The sequence below is a fragment of the Canis aureus genome, chromosome 13, assembly GCF_053574225.1.
Source record: "Canis aureus isolate CA01 chromosome 13, VMU_Caureus_v.1.0, whole genome shotgun sequence".
NCBI classification, from domain to species: Eukaryota; Metazoa; Chordata; class Mammalia; order Carnivora; family Canidae; genus Canis; species Canis aureus.
The window spans coordinates 10,337,798-10,346,044 of NC_135623.1; the positions used below are offsets into that span (position 1 = coordinate 10,337,798).

At 57.3% G+C, this 8,247-nt stretch overlaps 1 long non-coding RNA gene across 2 annotated transcripts; it reads left to right on the plus strand.

Moving 5' to 3' along the window:
- The first annotated feature begins 3,292 nt into the window (after positions 1–3,292).
- On the plus strand, positions 3,293–7,390 carry LOC144281828 (uncharacterized). Of its 2 annotated transcripts, XR_013350214.1 has the most exons (4): positions 3,293–4,766; positions 4,874–5,374; positions 6,133–6,369; positions 6,667–7,390. It is a non-coding gene; the product is annotated as an uncharacterized LOC144281828 (long non-coding RNA). The 2 variants fall into 2 exon arrangements; XR_013350213.1 differs by lacking the exon at positions 4,874–5,374 and having other exon boundaries at positions 3,311–4,766; positions 6,667–7,383.
- The last annotated feature ends 857 nt before the right edge of the window (positions 7,391–8,247 follow it).

Here is an 8,247-nt window from a genome sequence, read left to right on the forward strand (position 1 = left end):
TGCGGTGGGAGGGCCTGGGAGCCCAGGGACAGGTGATCTGTAGGAGAGAGGAGTGCAGGTGAACCGACGAAGGGGTCGCATAAGGTACACAGGGACTTGGGAAGCAGGTGCTAGGCCTAGTTCTGCCACTGACTTGACCTCTTCACCTCTCTGAATCTCAGTTTCTTCATCTGGGAAATGGGGTGATGAGAATACACAGCAAAACCAATTCACGGTGCTTAAGAGAAATACCATGAGGCAACCTACGTGAAGGTGTTTATAAATCTGAAAACTCTCAGGGCGCCTAAGTGGTGCAGTTCATTGACTCTTGGTTTTGGCTCAGGTCATGATCCCAGGGTCGTGGTGTCTTGCACCCCGCCCCCCCATTGGGGCTCTGCACTCAGCAGAAAATCTGCTGGAGGTTCTCTCTCCCTCTCCCTGTGCCCCTCCCCCTCCAAACTGTCTCTCTCAAAATAGATAAAATCTTTAAAATAAGTAAAGCTGCAAATGCTCTGTGAAAGCTCCTATTACTAGTAACTACTATTCTTGTTAGTTGCTACATTTGAAGCTTTCAAGTCCCACAAATTGGAGGACATGGATTCAAGTTCTCCCCTGGGGAAGCCATTTGAACTCTGATCCTCAGCATCCTCACCTATAGAATGGGAATGACGACGGCACCTCTACCTCACAGGGTTGTTTGCAAGGCACGAATGAGATCCTGCCGGGAAAGCGCTGAACAGTGCGCAGTGTCCCATAAGCACTTAATAAACAGCATTTATTATATTCCTGTGCGACCCACCTCCCAGGAATGCTGTAAGGATATAATGGGGCAGCAGATGGGAAGTATCTTCAAAAAGCCAAAACACGATCTCACTATCAGGCACGAAACAAAGCATGAGCTAGAATAGACAGAAATTTTACATTTCTCCCATTCCATCTCCAGCCAGTCTATTAGGAAAAGTGCTCCAAGTAGACCAGCCCGCGTATAAACTCTGGTCTGGCCACTTTACAACTGGTGTGCTCTGGGGCAAGTCATTTCGCCTCTCTGGGGCTCTGTTTCCTCATCTGCAACATGGACCTAATATCTCACCTGCGACGATGTCTCAAGAACATAGTGAAATGCAGGTACAAAACTGGCTGGCCCCACACAGGGCATACAATAGGCACGAGATAAAAGGTTTATTTGCTTATTCCAGGGGCTGTTGTGGAAATAAGTGGCACAGCACGGGGTGGGGAGGGTGGTACGGAAAGTCAGTTCGGCTAATGGAGAGATCTGAATGAAAACACAACCACTCTGGGGCCTGCTGGACTCCACCACCAGCCAGACTGGGCAGCCAGCCCTCGCCAGGCCCAGCTCACTTCCCAGAACCATCTGCTACATGTGGCCCACCACCCCGCCGGCCTCACCAGGGCCTGGATGGTGCATGCCTTCAGCTGCCAGCCTCCCTGCAGGCCCCAAATCCTGCTCAGCTAATCAGCTCTCACTCTGGCTCTGGGGGCCAGGTGGGCAGCAGACTGCCGACTCTCCCGTAGGGGGAATGCCTGCACACAGGGCTGCGCGGAGCCCCTGGGGTGGCCCAAATGCCTGGACCCCATGGCTCTCTGGGCACTGCTCCTCCCCGAACCTGGGAACCTCGGCCTGGAGGCAGCAAGAGCCAGGGACAGGCTCCCGGGCCATGGGCAGATTCCCACCAGAAGCACAGAATGTGAAGAGATAACAAAAGAAACATCAAACGGTTGCGGGAAGCCTCCGAGCAGCCTGGAGCAGACAGAACGGGCCGCCAGGGCACCTCCTGTGCCAGGAGCCTGCGGGGCCCTGTTCCCAGGGAACGACAGCCGGGACCGGCCACAGAAGGCAGAGGAAAGGTCCCCGGTGCGGGCGCAGCCTCGCCTTTCATCCCAGCGCGCCCCCCGCGCCCCCCCACCCCCACCTCTTACCGCCAGGTGGGGGGAGGTTCGGGCCGCGCTTCCTCCCCCGGCGTCGGCCCCGCCCGGAAAACGCCCCTCCTCCCGGGCCACCTGCTTCACGCCCGAACCGCGTCCCTGCCCGAGACGCCCATTTACTACAAAGGCCGGCGCGTCCCGGCCCCGCTCCCCGCGACCGTCCCTCCCCCGCCCCGCGCGCCCCGCCCGCACCTGCGTGACCTCCGGGCGCCCGCCCCCGCCCTCGGGCACCCGAGTCACCGCCGGCGCCCGCGGCCGCCCCGCCCCCGAGGCCCACGCGCCCCCCGCCCGCCGCCGCCGCCCGCCGCCCGCCGCCCGCCGCCCGCCGCCCGCCGCGGGGGAGGGGCGCGCCCCGAGCCCGAGCCCCAGCCCGAGCCGGAGCCCGAGCCCGAGCCCGAGCCCGAGCCCCGGGTGGGTCCGCGTGCCCGCCGCGCGCGGCTGACAAAGAGCGGGGCCGCGCCATGCGGATGCGCGACCGCGGGGGCCGGCGGCGGAGACCCGGGCCGGCAGCGCCCTCCGCGGCCCCCCGGCCCCGCCCGCAGCTGCCGGGCCCGGCCCCGAGGGCTCGGCCCCCCTCCTCCCGGAGAGCACGCCTCCCCCGGGCCCGGGCGGCGCCCCCCGCGCGCTCGGCGACCCCGCCCGGGCCCGGGGGCTGCAGGTGCGAGGCCCGGCGGCCGCGATGCCCGCGCTGTCAGCCCGCCCGCGGCCGCGCCTTACCCTGGGAGCCGGAGCCGGGACGCGGCCGGCGGCAGCGCGAAGGCGAAGGCGGCGGGGCGCGCCCGGGGCTGGAGCGCGGCGAGCCGAGGGGAGCGGCTCCCACAATGGCCGAGCTCGCGGCGCCGAGCCCCCCGCCCCCCGCGCCCTAGCGGCAGCGGCTGAAGCGGAGCCGGCGCAGCCGCCCAACCCGCTCCCCCACCCCCGGCGCCGACGCCGCCCCCCGCCCCCCGCTGCGCGCTCCCCCCGCCCCGCACCCCACCCGCGGCCGCCGCCTTCGCTCCCCGCGCGCTCCTGCCCGGCCGCGGCCCCGCGCCCTGCGCCCCGCGCCCCGCGCCCTGCCCGGGGCCTCCCCCCCCCCCGCTCCCTCCCCACCAACGCCTGGGGTGCGGCCGCGGGGTCCCCGGGCCAACTCCTCCCGCCGCGGCCCCGCGCCCCGCGCCCCGCGCCCTGCCCGGGGCCTCCCCCCCGCCCGCTCCCTCCCCACCAACGCCTGGGGTGCGGCCGCGGGGTCCCCGGGCCAACTCCTCCCCCCGCTGCTCCCGCGCCCCTGCGCCCCGGGCCCCAGCGGCCGCTCGCTGACCCCGGCCCGCCCGCCGCCCGCCGCCCGCCGCCCCGCGTGAAGCTCCTCACCGCCGGTCCCCGGGTCGCCGTCCCAGGCTGCCCGGCTGCCTCTCAGCCCGGACCCGGTGCTCGATGGGCCCCTTCCCCTGCCTGCCCCGCCTTTGCCCGCTTCCCCCAAACCCACATTCTCTCCCTGCTCCTGGGGCCTCCGCTCCCGCTGCCGGAGAGCGCCCAAGCCGTGCGCACCCCCGCTGGGCTCCTGGATCTGCATGTAGGAGGGCCCGGGAGGAGGCCCATCTTCCCCACGGGGTAAAGGGCAGAGGGGATCCAGGCCCCGGGAGCACCAGCCCCGTTCAGAGCCCCGGAAGAGGCTTCATTCATCTACTGAGAAAACGTTTATTGAGCTGCTTCTGCATGCTCCGCCTAGTAATACAGAAAATAAGAAATGCCTTCAGTGCCGTCAGAGTACAGATAAGCGGCTGTCTTCGGAGACGGGAGGGCACCTGCCCCAAGTCACTCCACTCACTAGTAATCCCAATAGCGACACTACGATTTGGGTGTGCCCCTGGGGGGACCATGCAAAGACTAGCAAGAACCAGCAAGGTGCTTTCCCCGGGTCATGCCGTAGCCAGTCCTCACGATCCTGTTCACTCATTCTTTCAACAAACATGTGTGACCATCTAGCATGTGCCAGGCCCTGGGCTCCGTGCTAAGAATACAGTGATAAGCAAGATGCACCTGGTCCCTGCCCATGGACTCCACTGACGTAACAGTAAAGATAGAGGATAGAAATCACACTGCCCCCCTCGAGGCAGTATGATGATCTTTAATTTCTGGATGTAGAAAAGCTGAGACTAGATAATTCACTCAGTCATCTAGGAAGAAAGTAGCCAATTCAGGACTGGAATCCGTGTCCTCAGACTCCACATCCTGGGTTCTTTTTCACTTTAAAGGTTAGGAAAATGTGGGTGGGATCAATGTACAGACCCTTCAACTTCAAGCCAAGAAATTTTGGTCTAAATCAAATGGTTATGAGCAGCCAAGAAAGGAAGGAAAGCAGAATGACAGTGACCCAAGGACAGGCACAAGATGGGCGTGGATGGTTATGCCGAAGACTCTTGCAATAGTCCCAGCAAAGGGTAGTGAGGCTCTGATCTCGAGAAGGGATAGTGGGGATGGGAAGGGGGGATTTCTACCCACCGAAACCTTCTAGATCTCTGTTTGCATGCATTCTTATGTTAAATAAAGGAAAGGAACCACCAGTACCAAGTTTCCACTAAGTGCTAGGCAATGCCCCAAGCATTTTGTGTATATGATCTTGTTAAATCCTCCCCAGTATGCTGCACGTAGGTATTTTTATTCTCATTTCAGGATAAGGAAACAGAGACTTTGAGAGGTTAAACGACTTGATGATGCCCACAAAGCAAGCTGTGTTGGGGTTGGGTTAGAGCCCAGGCCTGTCTCCAAAATCTCACGCTGTAACCACTGCTCTCTACTGTCTGAAGCCAAGGCAAAGAACCAAAGTCCTCTGATTCAGCCAAGGGTTCTTAACCGTTGGACCACAGGTACCTTTGAGGCTTCCAGAGAAAGGTCAGGAGGTCCCCAAAGGTAACCAACCTATAGCATAGCTGGGCCGGCGGTGCAGGCTCCTGTGTGGGACATCTCTCCCCAGGACCCTGCAGAGGCCTCAGCCCTGGAGAATTCTGCAGCCCAGTTCCAGAGTTCCTGTGGGGATGGGCCGAGAAACCCTGAGGCAGAAGCAGAAGTGCAAAAACCCCTCTGGGGTGAGAGGGGAACCATGGGTGCCAAGCGGAAGATGTAGCCAGAGTGCCGGTGGCTGGGTATGACTCTGAGTGTCTGCTGGGACCTGTGTCCTGCAGCTTGGCGCTACACAGACAGGCCCAGCTGCGGAGAGCTCGTGAGGCAGGGCCGTCTAACCACCCGGGAAGCCTGCAGTCCCGGCCTCTCTGACTGGAGAGCATCGGAAGCTTTGCCTCTTCTCAACCTCATTGTCCTTCCCAAATCTGACCACCAATCCTGCCCTGAATTATTCATGCTGTGGGCCGTGAGAAGGTGGAGCTTCCAGAGGCTTCTGGACTTAGGACCTAGGACAGTCAGCTGTGTCTCCCCGGGGCTCTAGCTCCAGCAGTGCTACCCTGGGATTGAGCTGCTGGTAAGATTTGCCAAGCTTTCTGCAGCTGGCAGCTGGCCAGTAACCTTGGGCTACTGGGCTTCGATTCATTTCAGCAATCTTTTATTGAGGAATACTATGTGCTGGGGACAGTTCTGCGACGTGTTGGGAACACGGAAGGGAATCTGATCAGGTCTTTGTCCTTGAGGATTTGCAGGATGGTAGAAGGGGCACTTAGGAATATTTCCCTTCTACAATGTCCTCTGGGGCTGGGAAGTGCTCTCTCAACTGTCCCCCATTTCGCCAACTGAAGGCCTCTGCTAATCCCCCCACAGAAATCGGTGGCCTTGGAAGTAGGGAACCCCACACCCAGACACCTGGGCAGAGTTCTCTCCTTGCAGGGGCACCAAAACAACTTATTCCCTAGGACTATTTGGAGTCCTGAACTTGGCCTCAGACTGTGGCTCAGGCCCCTAGCTTTGCAGCCACATCAGGAGAATGACACTCACTCTCAAATCTATCCATTCAGCAAATACTAATTAAGCGTGGAATCAGTGCCAAGCACCCAGCTTTGTGCTGTGCTGCTGGTTCAGAACCAAATCACACAGGCATAGCCCCTGTTCTCATGCTGCTCACAGTCTGGGTGGGGGGACAGACAAGCAAAAGGGCAATTATGCTTCAGCTGATGGTGTGGAGATGGGGCAAGTACAGGGCACCCTGGGACGAAGCACACCACAGGACACTTCCTGGAAACTTGAGGCCGGATAATTTTACCAGAACTTCCATCCTTGTCTTTCTAGGTCTTTGCTTAAATGGAAACTCTTCGGGTCGCCTATCTACATCTTCCCTACTGGCCTTTTCTTCCACTATTATCCTCTATCCCACCGATTCCTCTGGACCCTTTGGAATCAGACAGGTGTCCAATGGAAGGTGTGAAGTAAAGCTATCCAGAGGAAAGAGCACAGGATCCCCAAACTAAGAGGGACTATGAAGATTTCTAAGCTCTGCCTAGAACATTCCCTCCCACCATTCATGAGGTGATTCCTCACAACCAGACACTGACGACATCCACATTTGTATCCCATCTGTATCTCCTCCCAGCCCCAGATTCATATCCAACTGCCTCCTTGACATCCCCCCACCCTGGATATCTGATAGACATCTCAAGCTCACAGTGTCCCATATGGAGCTCTTGATATCCGCCCCTACCAGCCGCAACACTGCTCCTCCCCATCTCTGCCATCGCAGAAAAATGGCCCCACTACCTACCCACATACTCAAGTCAAAGATCTAGGAGTTTCCCTTGATTTTTCTCTCATTGTCTTCCACATCAGGAAGAGCTGACAAGCCACCTCCAGAATGTATGCTGAACGCATCCACTTCCTCCATCTGTGACCACCTTCATCCGTCATTCACTGGACAACTGCACTCGCCTTCTGAATGATCTTCCAGTTTCCGCTCTTGCTCCCACCCACTTCAATCCTTGAAGCAGCCTAGAGTGAGCCTTTTTAACCATAAATCATGTCATGTCACCCCCCACAGTGCAGTTGCAACCTGCACTTAGAATAAAATATAAACTCCTTATAAAGGTCCATAATGATCTGGCCCTGGCTTAGACCTCATCTCAAGACCCCTGGCTCACTGGATTCCAATATATCGGACCTTCTTCCTGTTGCTCTAACAAGCTAATCTCATTCTCATCTTAGGGCTTTGCCAAGCTGCCTGGAATTCCCTTCTCTAAAATGTTACATGATTGGGACACCTGGCTGGCTCAGTGGGTAGAACAAGGGACTCTTGATCTTGGGGTCATGAGTTCAAGACCCATGTGGGGCATGGAGTAGGCCTACTTAAAATTAAAAAAAAAAAAAAAAAAAACTAAAATGTTGAATACTTGGTGTCCTTTTCATTGTCCAGGACTCAGCTTAAAATACCCTCAAAGGGACGCCTGGGTGCCTCAGTAGTTGAGAGTCTGCCTTCAGCTCAGATCATGATCCCAGGGCCCTGGGATTGAGTCCCACATCGGGTTCTTCTCAGGGAGCCTGCTTCTCCCTCTGCCTGTGTCTCTGCCTCTCTCTGTGTGTCTCTCATGAATAAATAAAATATTTTTTTTGATTTTTTTTTTAATCTACGATAGTCATACAGAGAGAGAGAGAGGCAGAGACACAGGCAGAGGGAGAAGCAGGCTCCATGCACTGGGAGCCCGACATGGGATTCGATCCCGGGTCTCCAGGATCGCGCCCTGGGCCAAAGGCAGGCGCCAGACCACTGCGCCACCCAGGGATCCCAATAAATAAAATATTTAGAAAAAAATTCACCCTCTAAAAAAAGCCTTTTTTGACTACCCATCTAAAGTAACCACCTCCTTTAAACATTTTTATTTACTTTGTAACAGTTATCACTTTGTCATTATCTTGCCTATTTGTTTACTTCTTTCTTTCTTTTGTTTTTTAAGATTTTATTTATTTATTCATGAGAGACACACAGAGAGGCAGAGACATAGGCAGAGGGAGAGGCTCCCTGCAGGGAGGTTGATGTGGGACCTGATCCCAGAATCCCAGGATCACGCCCTGAGCCAAAGGCAGATGTTCAACCACTGAGCCACCCAGGCATCCTACCTGTTTCTCTTCTGTCCCCCCACCAGCATGCTCCAGGAGAGTGAGGACGCTGTCTGTGCTGTTCACTGCTGTATCCCTACAGTGCCTGGCACATGGTAGCTTGCATAGACACTTGCTGAATGAATGAGCTTGACTGAGTGGATCATTGAAGTGAGAACAGCAGAGGAAGAGACTTACCAGCAGAGAGATCAGTATGTACAAAGACCTGAAGTGGAGGGAGAGTATCTAATGCTCAAGAAATTGAAAGAAGTTCAGAATAATTGGTATGAAGAGCACTAGGGGGTCAGTTGTTCCAAAATA